The sequence below is a fragment of the Coffea arabica genome, chromosome 3e (genome assembly GCF_036785885.1).
Source record: "Coffea arabica cultivar ET-39 chromosome 3e, Coffea Arabica ET-39 HiFi, whole genome shotgun sequence".
NCBI lineage: Eukaryota > Viridiplantae > Streptophyta > Magnoliopsida > Gentianales > Rubiaceae > Coffea > Coffea arabica.
The window spans coordinates 6,607,058-6,625,736 of NC_092315.1; the positions used below are offsets into that span (position 1 = coordinate 6,607,058).

At 32.2% G+C, this 18,679-nt stretch overlaps 1 pseudogene; it reads left to right on the forward strand.

The window, feature by feature from the left end:
• The first annotated feature begins 1,792 nt into the window (after nt 1-1,792).
• LOC113737236 (chalcone synthase-like) lies at nt 1,793-2,779 on the forward strand (annotated as a pseudogene).
• The last annotated feature ends 15,900 nt before the right edge of the window (nt 2,780-18,679 follow it).

The following is an 18,679-nucleotide window of genomic DNA, read 5'->3' on the forward strand; positions in this document are numbered from 1 at the left end:
GAGTTGAAAGGCTCAAATGCAGAAGATTCAATATACATATGATGATGCTGTATGCAATTATAGTCCACACAAAGAAAAACAAAATCCAGATCAATAAATATGCAAAATCAAAACATAAACACTTTTTGTCTGTGACAAATACAAAAAAAAAAAAAAAAAAAAAAAAAAAAACCAGCCCGGACGGTTTGACTATGTCCTCTTCCACTAAGATGACAGTGATTGATTGCAGCAGCTTTCTTTGTGTCCTATATATGTGTTTGCAAGGCACAGGATCTATTAAACTAAAGGAAGGAAAACAATGCTTTGTCCACAAATTTACGAATCAACTTTGATCGGTTTGAGCGGCCCTGTCAACGTTCAGCCGGCATGTAAACTTGTTAAATAGAAGCCCCTAAACTGGTACTATATGAACCAAAGCATTTCCCTAAACATCAATATTAGCAGCTACCACCTAAACCTCAGCTTACCTTTCTTTCTCCACCAATTAATCAACCTTAAAAGTCTTTTTTAAGGCAAATATGGTTTCTTTTTATATTGCCATTGATTTCTTTTTCTTTTTGTTGTTTTTAAACTGGCCTGCATCTCTCGCTACACGAAGTGATCAGGAATGTATTCATAATCACAAAAACATTGGTTCAAGTGTGTAGAATTTATTCTGCTTGCTGCATTGAGTCTTATGCTATAGTTGCTGAACTATTTATTCAACATAATGTAGGGTTACTCAATTACCCAAAACACTTTTTAACTTCAGTAACTTAACTAATGCATAGATGACACTAAAGAACAAGACAGAGACAATGTAAATAATCATGCAACAACGTTGAAGAAGAGATAAATATGTATTTCGTACCAAAAAATCCAATATATGATTTAAACAAAGGTTTCTTTCTCATGCTCGTTGCTTATGCATGGCCAACAAGTAATATTATGTATGAAACATGTATTTGACGAGTGTGTGATTGAGATTGTACCAAATTCATGCAAAAATGGGTTAAAGATCATCAGGATGAAGGTACAATTGAAATTAAGATATATTCAGGGTTTTATAGGCTTTTGTAGTTTTACAAAATTGGAGTTTGCAAATTTCGCGCACTTTCTGCTGCATACTTGGGCGGTTGACTGAGATGAATTATTCGTCTAAATCCAATTCAAAAAACAATAAAAACCCTAAGAATTTGCTTACTGCTTGGCTAAACTTTCATGTCAAGAAATAATAATTTCACGTCAATGTATTCTATATTCATGGTGTTAGTTCCACTCAAAATTTTCTTCATAATCAGGTGATGACGGAAATTAAAATTTGTGCCAAGTAGGTAAAATTTTGTTCATGCCACTAATAGACTTCTTCAAACTGCTCAAATATGACATTATAATTGCTTAATTGGTTCGCGGAAACAGAAGTTTAGACTATCCAAATTAATACTAATGGATTTTTATTTTACTATACTTTCAGGTGAGAGATCCATGATCAAAAAGTATTACCACAACAATAACATTAGGTATACAGATTTGACTTGACCAAATGATGGATTTTTTTTTTACTACAAGTGAACAACGATAATATTAGGTATACAGATTCGACTTAGATCAAATGATAGATTTTTTTTTTTTTTTTACTACAAGTGATGTGCGAACTTTTAACCTACAGCTCAAAGAGAAATTTAATCTTTTTTTAGTGATCACTGACACAAAACTCGTTGGTTGTTACATGTACTTTTTTTTTTTTTGGTCAAAACGTCATCAATTGCTACATGTACTTTTTTTTTTTCCCAAATGATAGAAGAATTATTATATGTACTTGACGGAGGAAATCTTGTGGGAAAACCCCAATATTTGTGCTTACATGGCACCCTCACTGGATGCCATGGTGAGACATGGTGGTTGTTGAAGTACCAGAACTGGGAAAAGAAGCAGCCCAAAAAGCAATCACAAAATGGGGTCAGCCCAAGTCCAAGATCACCCATTTAGTCTTCTGTACCACTAGTGGGGAAGACATGCCTGGAGCAGACTGTTAGCTCACTAAGCTTTTGGGCCTCTGCCCATCGGTCAAGCGCTTCATGATGTACCAACAGAGCTGTTTTGTGGGTGGAACGGTTCTCCGGCTAGCCTAGGACTTGGCCGACAACAACAAAGATGCTCGTGTCCTAGTTGTTCACTCAGAAATCACTACAGATACCTTCCGTGGTCCAAGTGACACGCATTTGGATTATCTTGTTGGTCAGACCTTGTTCGGAGGTGGAACAGGAGCACTCATAATTGGTGCTGACCCTGTTGTTGGAGTAGAGCGGCCCTTGTTTGAGATTGTGTTGGCAGCCCAAACTATTCTCCCGCTAGTCATGGTGCTGTCGATGGCCATCTACATGGGGTTGGGCTTCCATTTAATCTTCTCAAGGATGATCCCGGGTTAATCTCAAGGAACATTGAAAAGTGCTGGAGAGAAGCATTTGAGCCTCTTGGTATTTCTGATTGGAACTCACAGTTTTGGATTGCACATCCTGGTGGGCCTGCAATTTTGGATCAAGTGGAAGAACAACTGGATCTAAAACCTGGAAAGCCACCTGCCACAAGACATGCTAAGTGAGCATGGGTATGTGTCAAATGCTTGTGTCTTGTTCATCTTGATGAGATGAGAAAGGCCTCAGACAATGAAGGCTTAGAATGGGGTGTGTTCATTGGTTTTGGGCCTGGAGTCACTGTTGAGACGTTGGTTCTTCACAGCGTGACAATTTGGAAAACAGTTATGCTTGATTTGATGACTAGGTTTCAAGATTCAAAATGAATGATCAAAATTAGGGATGGTAATTTTTGACACGAGTTGAACCTAATACAAAATTAATAGGTTTGGATTGAGACTTCGCTAGTAAGGGTCAGAATTGGATCGAATTCGATGAATTCAAAAAGAAAACAAGTGGAATTCATGTTACCCACGTGTTGATTCGATAATCCATTTATGAATTAAAAATAATTTAATAAATATAAAAAATAATTTATCTAACTAAACTTAGTTATTCTTTTTTTTCCCCAAAGGCATTAACCACTTAATCCTAAATGAATTTGTTTAACTTGTGTGAAGTTGGAATTGTTATGTTTGGACAAATGATGTATTACATTATTTTCTACTTTTAAAGTGTTTTAATTTATTCAGATCTGACTTGCGATAAAACACTTTTACAGTGTTTTAATTTATTTCAGATCTGGTTTGGGATTGTTTTATTGAGATTTTTATTACTGATTATGTAATTGGTCTTGTGCGGAATTGGTTCTGTTAGAAATTATAGTGGTAAATTACTAAATTAAAATTATGTTTCGGATCATTTCGGTGTCCCGCCAACCTAAAAATTTCGTGTTCGGGTAAGGCATATTGACTCGTTGCTTGTTAGCGGGTCGTGTTTGGTTCAACGGGTCTCCTGTTATACCTGAATCTTGACCTGACCCGCTAACCCCTTTTTGATCCGATTGCCACCCCTAACCAAAATAAAGAAGTTTGTAATTTTGTATTATGCATCTACTTATTGTATGTATTTTTCATTATTAATGATCTATTGCCTTATTCCCGGACCTTCCAATGTTTCAAGAAGCCAATATAACAGTCACGATATTGCTTTATAAAGCACTAGACTTAGCTTAAAGAAAATTTTCAGCACTTGTGTAATACCTCACTTTCTTTAATTTGTTTTCATTGATCATTGATTTGTGATAGCTTGCGTGTAGAAAAAAAATACGATTTTGACTGAAATAATTTCAGATTTTGACTGATACAATTTCAGAATCTAAATGAGATTGAGTTTGAAATTTGGGGCTTTATATAGATTTTTTTTTTACTAAAAAAAAGCACCAAGTTTTCAGTGTCAATTTAATCCAATTTCTTTGTAATTTCGCCATTTTTTAAATTTTAAGAAGGGCTGTTGGTGGTTTTTCTAGTTTGCCCTCACTTTGACGGTCATTAATCATTAGCAAAGAGATATTACTAATTAGATGGTTTAGCCAAATAAGGATCCAATTCATTACAACAAAATAGTTGAACGATGAAACTGGCTAAGAACAAAGTTAGGGGAATATCTTGACTTTACTAAAATAGTTGAGGGACTATTTGTGTCATTTGCTCTTATTCGGGATTTCATTTACAAAAAATGAAAATTCATCTATTAGCCCGGTTCAGAATCTCACATTAGAGGGTTTGTTTGGATTAGCTGTTTTTGGAGATGTTTTTAAAAAACTTTATTGTAGTTGTGTATATGAAAAACTTTTACTATAAATGTTTTTTGGATTGTTTTTAGAGGTATTTTTAAAATATATTTTTGAGTATTTTTATAATTTCTAATTTTTTGAAATTTTTTTTTAAAAATCTTACACGACCCAACACCACCCCCTCCCTTTTCCTCCCCTCCTCCTCCCTCTTTCCTCTCCCTTCTCCCTTCTCTCTCCTCCCTTCTTTCCTCCCAACCCCAAACCCCTCTCCTGCTCACAGGTGGTGGCTGCGACTTTAGCCACTACTTTAATCACGACCGTCTTGGTCGCGGCTTCTGGTCACAAGTAGATTTAAGAACGAAATTGCAGGGGGGCGAGGAAAAAGGAGAGAGAGGAGGAAAGAGGGAGGAAAGATGAGCAGAGAGAGAGAGAGAGAGAGAGAGGAGAGGAGAGGGTCATGGATGTGGGGATAGTGGCGATAAGGTGGTGGTCGTGGTGGTGGAGAGTGATGGGTAGTGATATATTTTTTGGAAAAATCGTTCAAAACGTCCCTCACATTTTACAAGATGACTTTTTTCGTCCCTCACTTTTAAAAGTGTAATTTTACGTCCCTTACAAATTCACATTGACCAAATTTGGTTCCTACCTAGGTTTCTGACTAGTTTTTGGCCGGAATCCACCACGTGACTTGCATATGATCATTTTTTTAGGGCAAAATTGTCAAATCAAATTTTTACATAATCTGATTCATAGTCCCTCACATTTCACAAAATGAATTTTTTCGTTCCTAACATTTTACAAAATTAATTGTTTCGTTACTCACATTTCAAAAAATGAATTTTCCATCCCTCACATTTTTTAAAATAAATTTTTTCATCCCTCATTGATCATGTGTATGAATAGTTTTTTTTCTATAAACCCACGTATATGTCTATTTGATTTTACCTAAACAGTATGAATAACATGTAATTTATTTCTATTGGATTTCATCTAAACATGCTAATCATAGTTATATACATGCTATTCAATATATATATATAGGGGTTTAAAACTAATAATTTTGTTTGAAACCGATGTAAATATTTATATGATTTCACCATTTAAAGCTATTCAATATTTGTGACATTTCTCTTTTGGTAATAATTTATTTATTGAATTGTATAATAAGGTCATCTAATTAATGGGTCCTAACTCGAATTCTATAATTATACTAACAAATTTCAGTTTAAATATGAAATTTCTACTCGACACTTTTAAGACCAACAGTTGAATTACTTACCTTGTGATTGTCTTAAAATTTGAAAATGCCAATCACTTATTTCTTTTTGTCATACTTTTCTTTTGTTTATTTTTTCTGTCCAAATTTAATTCGATATAAACACTCGATAATATTTAGGATTAAACGTTTTCTTTATTTTCAAATTTCGAGTCAAAGAAAATGAATATAAGTGAAAAACTAACAAATTTTTTAAATATATGTATATATCTATTTGATTTCACTTGAGCAGTACGAATAGTATGTAATATATCTCTATTTGATTTCACATGCTATTCATACTGTTCAGGTGAAATCAAATAAATATATACATGGATTTAAAAAAATTATTCACACACATGATCAATAAAAGATGAAAAAATTCATTTTGAAAAATGTGAAAGATGAAAAAATTCATTTTGTGAAATGTAAGAGACGAAAAAATTTATTTTATCAAATGTGAGGGATTATGAATCGAATCATATAAAATTTGATTTGACAATTTTGCCCTTAAAATATGATCACGTGCAAGGCACGTGGTGAATTCCGACCAAAAACTAGTCGGAAACCTAAGTAGGGACCAAATTTGATAAATGTGAATTTGTAAGGGACGTAAAATTACATTTTTAAAAGTAAGGAACGAAAAAAGTTATTTTGCAAAATGTGAGGGACGTTTTGAATGATTTTTTCATATTTTTTTTGTATATTTGAAGCTATTTTTGATATATTATATGAATATAATATTTTTTGAGTTATTTGTATTTATATATTACTGTAATATTGTATATGAAAAACTTATTTTAAAAAAATTGAGGAATCCAAATAGAGCTAGAGTTTTGGTGGGGGTTTTGACTTTTCACTCTTGACGAGGCTTTGAAGAAATTGAAAACAAACGGGAGCGCGCTTTAGCTTGGAGTTAAATGGCAGAAGGCAACTCTTTATTATCCGTTCAACAAATTCAACTTCGTCATCGTGCAAGAGGGCGCGCTCAATCATTGCTTCCTCATCAAGACCTGGTAAAGATCTTGTCACCCTTCTCATCACAAACAAGACAAAGGGGAGATAAGTGAGATATTCCATCCCAAGCAATTAAAGAACAAGATTATGAAACATTATTGCATTTCATAAATGTTTTGACCAACATATAAACTAAAAGAAAGGTATAGGAAATCCCAATTGGAGGATCGTAAAAGAGTAGATAACAATGAAATTAAAAACTTAAAATTCTTTGTGCATAGAAAATCTCACGCGATGTAGAAAAAGGTTGATTTTCAATAAGATTAAGAGGAGTTAGGAGCACCGGCTCCATTTGTAACCAGTGAAAGTTCCCTGCTACATCAAAAAAGAATATCAATAACGACAACGACAACAAGAAACAGAAGTTAATGATAACAGTAGTGATGGTAACCGATGCCAAGTCAAGTCAAACAAACAGTTGATTACTTATTCAACCGTCGAAACCCTCCTGTTTCTTCGTCTTGGGTCCACTATTAAAAACCTTGGGAATGTTGCATGGGTAAAGGAGGAAGGGGAATGCTGCATAGTTAATTAACTAACTTAAAAAATCTGATAAAAAAAAAAAAAAAAGAGGAAGGAGGAGAGACTCCTGAGATAAACCACAGTCGAAGTCACCTGCCTACCGGCTGCAAATTAGGACTATCAGATAGGCCCGGACTGTGCCGACTCTGGGCTGGCTGGCCTGAAAATTTTGGAGCCGAACCTACTTTTTTTTTTTAGCCAGACAGAGACATAGAGTTTGGAATTAAATACGAGTCCAATTTAATTGTAATTGGTCCAGTTTGAGCTTCATTGGGCTGATTCAATAAAAGCCAAGCAAAAATAATTATTTAGATAAATATATTTTATGCGTTTAATACATTATCTAATTTTTAATTTGTATAGTCGATCCGAAAATCCGATGAATCCGATCTGATCCGATTTGAAAAATAAGAAATCTGATATGATTTTTCTTAGCGGGGCAAATGAGGGTCGGGTAACCACAAAAAATGGATATAGATACGGATTAGAAAAATAAAAACCCACGGATTATATAAATATTAAAAAATTAGGGGGCATTTTATAATTTTATAATTTTTAATCCTAAGTGTAAGTGAAGTGGCTCATAGCCTCACATTCTAATCCCATATGATCTGTCTCTCCTCATCTTGTCTGAAAAAAGCAAAGATTCTCGGTGACGCTTGAACCAAACGAAGAAAAATTTGTGAAGCTCTTTCGTAAAAATTTTTCATCCCTTTCATCCTTGTCATTTTTATTCAACCTCCATCAATCTTTCCTGCAAATTTTCTATCAATTCAATCAAAGATTTGTGTTTGGAGCTACAATTTTCTGTTAGCTAGGTAATTAAAAATGAGTACATTTTATTTACACTGACAGTGCATACACTATCACAGTTGAATCCATGACACATGTGCAAAAATTAAATTTCAAATTCAAATTTTGCATAGTTATCATTCATCCAACGCTGACAGTGTATATACTGTCAGTGTAAGAAAAATTAATCCATTCAAAATTTGTGTCTTTCATTTATTTATTTATTTGATTTATTTTACTGCAATTATGTCTCTTAAATTTGTCTCTTTTTTTTAGTGCAAGAAATTTATTTTTCTTTTTCATCAACTTTAATGCCATAAGGTCTATTCCAAAGATGTAAGGAAGTTGGGGAAGATTTTTCAAGCTTATTTTGGTTATATTTTCTCCAAAAATAATTAGTTTTGTTCAAATCTTTTTCGGACTTGATGCCACAATCTACTTATTTGAGATGTAGCTTTGTATCATAACATCCTTAAGGAAGTTAGGGAAGTTGCTGGATACTTATTATCCTTGTGTTTGTTGTGTTATAGAAGGATGAAATATGTGGGATTGGTGTATTCAAAATTATTATGAAACTTCATTTTGTCTATTAGATATTATAATTCTAATATATACTAAATTTATGAGATTGGTTTGATTGTTGGATGAAACGTGTGAAAATGGTGATGTATGGATTTTGATTACATTGTCTTTACCAATATTAATTGGAAAGCAATTTTTTTTTATCGCAAAACAAGTTTTTTTTTTTAGGGACGGGTACCCTATAACCTGCTCCTTTTTTCAGGTACCTAGAGATATTAGGAGCGAGATGTGATCGTAAAATGGCTAATCCGATATATTAGGGTCGGATCAACCAAATTATGTTAGGAGCGGGTATCTGAACCGTGCCCACCTTTAGTTTGGGGTTAACACTTTATAAACTTCCTTTTTTGTCCTTATAAAAACTATTTTTACTTTATTTACCTATAACTACTTATGACTATTTTACTTTTAACTATTTAAGTGTACATTTTCAACAAAACTTACCCCTAAATATTATAACAATAAATATAAAATTATTTTAAGAAAAATATTTGAAAGATTAAAGTTTGCTTTAGTAAAAGAAATTTTATTTAAAATATATGACCGTAAATGTTATGTATTTTTTTATTACACACATTGGATGTGCATTGAGCACTAATATACATAATTGTCCATTAATTATATCGAGAGAGCCCGAAACCTCCAATCAATCAGTGAGTGTGGGTCTCATAGTCTGAACTCGAACCCCAATATTTTAAAAACTCAAACACTCTACTTTTTTTTTTGTTCCGAGCTTGGGTTTGCTCATAAAATCCAATTAATACTCCTATTACTGGGCGCTTGAGGACATAAGCCCTATTTATATTGGTAGGGACTGGCGTTAAAATACGTTTTCTACTCCCTATTAGTTTGTTTTGTCATATAATAAAAGTACAACATTTACACAACTACACAAAGGGGAAGAAAATATCCATAAGTAAATTTTTAATTTAGTTTTTTCCCCCTTCTGCTATTGGCCTCATTTGAAACAATCGTTTAATGTTATGTTACTATATGCAACGGCTGGAGACCCGTATGGTGTTATTAACTTTGTCATCCTTTGAATTATCTTTTTACTATCACATTACATGGTAGTTTAACCATATTAAAAAAAATAAAATAAAAAAATATATATATACTTTATTTTGTGTAATTATGAATTTTAAATTATACTGATAGCTACCATAATTGTAGTAATGTATTTTTTCTTTTTAATTTCGATCACTTTTCCAACAAACTAATCTTAAAAGTGTAAAACTATTCTTCGAAATTAATTGTTACAAACAAATATAATAAAATTTTCGTTATTCACACACATATAGACTGTACCTTGATCAGTAGTTGTACATAATGAGTGAGCAGGCTTTCGTCTATTATGTTAGTACTTGATTTTTTTTGGTCATTTTTAAAAACCACAAGAAATTGTCAGTAGTAACTATCCATCATTATGCCCATATCTACCTATTATATAAGAAAAAACCCAAGTTACTATAGCACCCAATCTTTTTGACACATGTTTTGCACATATTTTTGACAAGTGGATTCTTAGTCATTTTAGCTAAACTTTTCCTTCCCTTTTTTGATTCAATTGGGCCAAAATAATTAAAATATTTTTCTTCCTTCAGAAAATCAACTGTGTCGCTTCTTCTTCTTCTTGCGGCAAGTGTTGTTATTTTTTATTTTTTAAAACTAATCTAACTAAAATTGTTGCCATGTTCTTTTTTTTTCATCGAGATGATTAGCTACTTAACAAAGAGAAGTTTTTATTATTTTTTTATCCCATTTTACATTTTCTTTTCTTCCTTTTTTTTCTTCATGTCTAATCTCTCATATTTGCTCTATTCTTCGATCATAATGTTATAGTCAACTGGCATTTGTTTGTTAAATTTATAGGATGATGCTATTATTTGGTATTTTTCATGGATAAAAGGTGAAATATTAAAATATGCCTATTATATAAGAAAAAACCCAAGTTACTATAGCACCCCATCTTTTTGACACATGTATTGCACATATATTTTGACAAGTGGATTCTTGGTCATTTTAGCTAAACTTTTCCTTCCCTTTTTTGATTCAATTGGGCCAAAATAATTAAAATATTTTTCCTCCTTCAGAAAATCAACTGTGTCGCTTCTTCTTCTTCTTGCGGCAAGTGTTGTTATTTTTTATTTTTTAAAACTAATCTAAATAAAATTGTTGCCATGTTCTTTTTTTTTTCGTGGAGATGATTAGCTACTTAACAAAGAGAAGTTTTTATTATTTTTTAATCCCATTTTACATTTTCTTTTCTTCCTTTTTTTTCTTCATGTCTAATCTCTCATATTTGCTCTATTCTTCGATCATAATGTTATAGTCAACTGGCATTTGTTTGTTAAATTTATAGGATGATGCTATTATTTGGTATTTTTCATGGATAAAAGGTGAAATATTAAAATATGTAAAAAGATCTTAGAATTCATTTTATACCAATGATCATTTTCTATGAAGAATAGAACAATAATTCTTTCTTTTCATTTCTCCTCCCACGATTTGATTTCTTACTTCACATTTTTTTTTCTTTTTCTTTGTTTTTTGGTTACATTTTGTAATTATCTACAATTTTGTGTATTTTTTAAAGAGAAAAGATATATCATGTGATGCTTCCACCAAGATAAATCTAGCTAGGCATTCTTCTACCTCTGTGTTCTATAAGATTTTGTATATATTTAAACTAACGTTAATTTTTGTTTGTTTTTTAATTATTCAGGTTCTGTAGTATCAATTGGGTTGGCATATAAAAATTGTAGTTGGTGGTAGAAGTCACAATTAAAAATTGTTAGAAAATTCAATTTTGATTAGGAAGATGTTTTTGCAATAAAAAAAATGGTTCAATTCTAATTTGTATATGTAGATCTAGAAACGTAGCAATTTATATTTTTTATCTAACCTTACTATTTATATTCTGGAGCTGCAGGATAATGTTGTCACCTTTAAACGGGATTTAAATAAATAAAGAAAGAAAAATGTGAAACTTTAGAGTAAGTTATATTGATGTTGAAGATTGTGACATGTTTTAGTGGCTTTCTAAACTTTTTCTCATTATTAAAATACTGGAAGCATTATGACTGCTTTTGATTTAGTTACAACTAAGACTATGCTGCTAATTAATACAGTAATGCACTTGTAGTGTATTGATTTTCTCTCTTTTTTGGGTATTATCATAATAATAGTTCAAAAATCTTTATTCAAATAACAATAAATAGGGGTATTAACTTCATAGATGGAATTTCTCTTCACAACAAATTTTGAGGGAAATTTTATTTATACTCCATATTTTATTAATTGTATTCCTACAATAAATAAAAACTATATGATAAAAATAATAGTGAAAATGTGATTAACAAAAATGAGAGTTCAAATAACATTTGTTAATTTTAATTGTTTTGAGACCCAATTTTCTCCTATATTTCTATTGATTTATCATGTGTCAAAATAATTTGATGTTATGTGTTTGACTAAATTTCTTGGGGGCCCAAGCTGTGCTTTCCACAGCTTAAGTACCTCTAGTATATATATATATATATATATATGTATCCATCATTTCGCCTACGGTGCCATTGACCAGCCTACGGTACTTGATGAGAAGTTTGTGCCATGGTTTCTGGTCCATAGAAGGCGCGGATGGATTTGGACAAGGGGCACGGACGGTTGCACTCCAACGGTTTTGGTCATTTTTAATAACGTGTAACTTTGGTTGCACATGGCGTAACTTAATTTACACAACGTGTAACTTTAGTACAAAATTTTGTGAATTCCACACATAGTGTGAAAATCAATGCACAACTTGTGATCTGGACCGCACAATTTGTTGAGACCAAATCATGGCCATTAAGATGACCGCTCCTACCCTGTTTCCGGATGGATTTGGCTTTGCTGAACTGCACCAGCAATGTCAGGGTTGGTGCTTTGACATTTGATTCGTATGAGTTATCTTGCATGCTCTTGTGGTGAAAAGATATCCTTCGATGCAACAAAGTTATGGGCTGTAGTTGCTGGATATTGCACGGGGCGGAATTTACCCGGTGTGCACTCTCGAATAGTGATTGCGGTTCTTTCGTAAAAAAAAAAAAAAAAAAGAAAAAAAGTTATGGGCTGTTGTCTTACATGTAACCTGCATCGATGGAATTTTACTGTGATGCTGCACGTTTAGACTTGAAAGGTTGGCATAGTAGTGTAAAGCCTCAAATGCTTGATCTTAGCATTTTGGTCTGCAACCTGTTTATAATCGTGAGATGTTCTACCATTTCAGTTCAGCTGGACTTAAATTTCTTTCGCAGTTCAGCTTGACTTGGTTAGGTTGTTTGTTGGATTTTTTGGTGACTTTAATACCAAATTATTGGATTAAATCCACTAATAATGGCGGTAAATGAATAATTTTATTACTATATACAATAACAACACTTGTAAAGTAAATTTATACTGGACACTGCTAAATTGAATTTCACTTTAAAAAATATCTGCTCTAATTATATCTGACTCTCACTCTTCAAATATCTACTTAATCACTAACTCAACGCCTAAGCTCGTTTACTTACTATCTTCTCTCGAGCTTTGATGCTTTTATAATGAAAAAGTGACCCATATTTAATCCAACCAAGATTCCAAACCCGCCATCGGAACAACCCTCTCTTTTAGGTTAGGGGTAGTTAGTTCGGCACCACCATCTATACAATTCATAATGCCAAAGGAGTGGCAGTTGAGATAAATAATTCAATGTCACTTTATATTATTTCATATTTAACTTTATGATCAGCTGTTCAGTAATCACGTCTATCATACAAACTCCACTCCTAATGACATGTAGTCACGTATCTCATACAAATTCCATTGTTAGCATCACATAATGACTAGTACATCACGTTTATTTCTTTAACTTAACTGTTGCTTCTACACAACTACAAACTACTAATCCTTTCTCCTCCATCTCCTTCATTTCAATAAAGACTTCTCTTACTATAAGATTTTTATGCTTTTATCATTGAATAAAATAAGTCTATGGTTGATCGTAAATTTTCATCAATAATCGTAAGGTACATCTTTCTTCTTTTTTATTTTCATTTTTTTATTTTTCTTTTTCAGATATTACATCAAATTGAGTGGTTAATTTGCTATATTTTTTGAACTCAAGATTCTAAATTCCTTAGTTTATTCATCGCCACACATTGAGTCTACATTCAATCACTAGTTTTATGTAAGTCGGAACCACCGGCTTTTTGTCGTGAGCATCTCTATCTCCCTCCAATCTTCCTGCTAGTGCCCCACTCCCCCCGGCGCCATCACCGCCGCCGCTTACACCTAAACCCTCCTTCCACACCTCTTTCCCAACCCCCACTCCTGGATCCCCCGTCCCTTTTCCCTTACCCTTCCCCTCGTGCTGCCAAATTTTGGTCACATTTAGATATGTAAATGAAGCTTTGTAATTGACTTATTGGTTGGATTACATCGAGTATTGGATAATATGCATATAAAGGATTATACGGGCAATATCGTATTTCTCTTATTCTTCTCCCGCGATGGGTGGGGTAAGGGTTGCAGACACTAGCGGATGCAATGGAAAGTAGGGAGCGACCCGCTTCCTCCCCAAAATTTTAGAAATTCTTCTATAACTCTTTAAAAATTTGTAAATGTTTCATATATATCCTTGTAGAAATTAGGTTTTGCTCCCTTCTCCAAAATTTTAAAAGTCCTTTTTATCTCTCTTTAAAATATTAAAAGTTTCACTTATATCTCAATGAATATTGTGTTTTTGTCCCTCAAATTTTAACAAGAAAAGAAAAAAAGAATGACATCTTCACAAATTCGCCCCCCAATGTCCCAAGCTCTGGTTCTGCCAGTGGTTGCAGAGGTAGGAAGTGGTAGATATTGTGGATTTTCAAAATCGCCCCAAAACTCTAATAGTAACACCTAAAAGAAAAACTCCGTTAGAAAATATTTTTTTTAAAAAATAAAAAATACAGCAAAGTTTTATAAAGCATTCCAAAAAATCTAATCCAAATGGACATGTTTTTTATTTCGCCCATTTTATGGTGATCGAAAACAGAATAATTCAAAACGCAAATTACTTGAACCAATATTACTATATAACTAGTGTGAATACCCGTGCTATGCACGGTGCTGATATTATTAAAAAAATAAAAATAAAAGGGTGAATTAAAAAAGATTAAAAAATTGTACCAACACAATTAAAATATAATATCTGTCTAACAATAGTTTGAAATATGATAGAATGTGTATATTATTCAAAAATTACCTTTTTTCAGAAGATAGATCCTGAAAAATAATAGAAATTTATATTAGAAAATGAATGATATATGAATAAAAATGAATGTAATTAAATGTTGTTAAAATAAAATGCTTACAAATATTATGCATTCGATTTGATAATCTTGCAGGAATGTGCGAACACTCTTCACACCAATCAACTTTTAGTACGAAAGCCAAAATTGGTAATTTAATTAATTCTGTTGAATTTTGTGGAATGCGTACTACAAATAAAAATGCACGATCTTTGCATGAATTGATTCGTTGGTTGAATAACCTATCACCATTGTCCTGAGAATTAAGTACGTGCGAAATTCAAAATTAGTGTATTTTTTTTTACATAGTTTATAAATAACATTATAAAAAAATAAACATATATCAAGAAATTCTACCTTCCTTTATAATTCTCTAAAATAAGAAACATTACAATCAAATACGAATCGTGCATATCTGTCCCGTAGATTAAGATGCATGTTACCACTGGAATATTTGATTTGTATGTTAACATTGTACCTGTTTGACAAATAAAATGTTATATACAATACAGAAAAATTTGTTGAAATTAAAGGTACATGAAATTAATTACCTAACAACAGTGTCGACCACGTCATTACAATGCATATACACTGTTTTTGAAAAACGATCTTCACATAGTTATCCACATTTTTTGCATAGCTCATAGAACATGTTTTCTATGTTAATGCTCTGAATGTAAGCAAGTATTTGAAAATAATTAATCTAGTAAGAATGAAAGAAGGTATAGGTTATGATTATAAATTTAAAAAATTTGTGCAGTAATTAAATTAAATAGAATAAGTTTACCGTACGCATGATTGTATATTCGGATATCCATATTTTTTTTTGAATTTGCTATCAACAATGCTTGTGATGTTGTAAAATTGCTTGACCTCAACCACGTAACTAACTTTCGAGCATATGTATCATTTTCAAACCTACAATTTTTTGAAATACATGTTGATAAGAGTATGAAATAACATTAAAAATTTGATATAGTGTTACTGATGGAACTCACCAACTGCGCAGGTATCGAGCAAAATCTAAATTGTGATTGATATACAATTTGCTAGCTCCAATTGTACAAAGTAATGGTCCTGCATAGGATGGTTATATTCACTAAAAAACTATTCAAATTTAATAGAGTATAAGTAAAAACATTTGATTTATCTCTGAAATTTCGTACGCAAATGCCACATGCTAGTAAAATATTATTTTTTGTAGCAGACTAATATTATAGGATTTGTAGTATATTCAATAACTTGATACTCAAATCACCGATGAGGCAAAGTTTGTCTAAATAAACTTTACAGTGTCCTAAATCCTTGCAAAAAAAAAGCATTAAATAGTCCTAATTGGCATCGCAAGTTACGACAACGTGCCAGTGCCATCTAGGCCTAATTTATTTTTTTGGGTCAAAATCTAGTCCTAATTGGTTATGTTGTTTCTTGATCATGTTGTATGCTTGCGAATTAAAATTGTATTAAAATAGCATGTGAATGAGCATTTGTCTTTAATTAAGGAGTAAAAAGGATTTAAAGTATAAATAACAAACTATAAACGGTTTATGAAGTAGATTATGAGAAGTTTTAAATTTTAAATTTGACTAGTGATAGGGTTGGTTATAACCCACTACTTTTTATGTATTAAAATAAATGCAAAAATCTATAACCTACTAAATGTTACGTTCTTGGGATTTTTTTTAGAGTTAAATATAGTAAACCCTTAACTTTACATTTAGCTGCACTTTACCCCCTCAACTTTACATTTAGTTGCACATTTGTGATTTTTTTTTTAAACGTGATTGTAATTTGCAAAGCTCATTTGTAGGGGTGATTATAGGGTTAGTGTGGTGACAAATATTTCTTAATTATAAAAATGTAACATTGTATTAAAATAGCATACGAATGAGCATTTGTCTTTAATTAAGGAGGAAAAAGGATTTAAAGTATAAATTATAAACTATAAACAGTTTATGAAGTAGATAGTGTGAATGTTTTAAATTTTAAATTTAATTGGTGATAGGGTTGGTTATAACCCACTACTTTTTATGTAATAAAATAAATGCAAAAATCTAGAAAAAAGAATGAGAAGTTTGGAAGCCATTGAGAGGGTCTCTGCTAAAAATCCCTTCTGCAATACATATAGATATAGATATAGATTCCCTATATGTTAGGCCAAGTGTAGTTTTTTCACACCATGAACATATTACTTCTAGAAAGACCAACACGAGACACCACCCTCCATATAGACGAATCAGGCTGGTGATAGAGGTTAGTTTCCTAAACTTTGTGCCAATCGTCCAATTTGGGGTCTACAATAAACTTTTAATCGCATTGTGTGCTCTAGAAGCAGAGGAGCGCCAGACTGGAACAATGTGGTTTTGGTCTATAAGCATTTTGTCTACCTATACACTCAAACTTATTAACCCTAAACAAGGGGGAAAAGAGGTAACTTAGGGTCCGTTTGATTCAATGTAAAATATTTTCAATGGAAAATGTCTTCCATGGAAAATTTTATTGAGGAAAATAGTTTCCTTCTCCATGTATTTTTCCTGTGTTTGGGAGGAGATGGAGACTACAAATCTCTAGTGGGTAATTGTACAAGTGATGGGTTTTGTTCTGAATCTTAAAGCTGGTGGGGGAGCTTGAATGGATAGTCCTACGACTTATGAGGCAGACATGGAAAATAACTTCAGCTCATTTATATGGGAAGTCATTTTACACCATCTGATGTAAAATATTTTTGGTAGGAAAAAATTTTCCCAAAGCAATAACCCAACCAAACAATAGAAAATCAGGAAAACATTTTTCGGAAAATATTTTCCTTCCAAACAAACAGACCCTTAATGCTCATTAGATTTCTTCTTTTTCCTTCTTTCTTCCATTCCTAAAATGTATACCAAATATCAGCCACTCCAAAGAGTTGAAGATATCTGTATGCTCCTGCTGCTTCGCTTCACTTTGAGATATTCATTTGAGTACCCAAAATTTGGCACCATAGGCGACATTTGTCCACTTAGCCAAATTTGAACATTTCTATTCAATAAAAGCGTCTATTAGTGCTTATAATCCTAAATCCTAGGATTTTTGTTTCAAATATGGGTTATATAGAAAATTTTCTCTACTATAATCTTTATTAGGGTCAATCAGATTACAATATTTTGCTTTGAGATCATTTAGCTAATTAGTGTTGAATCTTAGGATATTAGTACGAAAGTCGTTTATAAACATGTGAAAATCAATTAAGAAGATTCATAACAATTGTTATGAACTAGATATGGACAGTTCAAATTAGATTTTATTCTTGAACAAGAATCCATTTTTTGATTTATTTCATTTGTTTCATGTCCAGAACAGGGGAGGATACATCTTATACCATGATTTTGAATTAGAAGAGAAATTTCAAAAAATGACAAATCTATTCACTCTACTAATAATTGAGTTGAATCTAGTGCATCATAAGGAATTTGCCTTTTCTATTGATTCCTATGTATTGGATCAAAAATAATTCTTGAATGAGGTATTTAACTCCAGGGATGAATCGAAAAAGAAATCTTTATTGGTTCTACCTCTTATTTTTTTACGAAGAGAATGAATCTTTTTCTCAAATCCTCTATAACTCAGAATTCTCTATTTCTCTAGCCAGTTCCGCCCCACCTTTTTCTTTTCCTGATGTAAAATCAGACATGTATCCGACACAGTCTTGGTGGTTGTGGTACGTGATACTGGTGCTTGTCCTTTTCAATGCCAGATTTCTTTAGGTAGACAAAGTTGACACGTACTTCTTACGCTGATGCACATTATGGTTCATAACATGACCTAACTTTGATGATGTTAGCATTATTGTTGGATTCAAATAGAACAAAACTTGAGGTTGTTAAGCTGTAGTTCTTTGCTGGGCCATTTGTCTTTAATGCCCTTCTGCATAGAATTGCAAATATCAATGGCCTATATCACTGGCATCTAATTAGTGACAGGATTTTGATGAATATGCATTGTTCTCCTTTCTGAATCTTGACGTCCAATT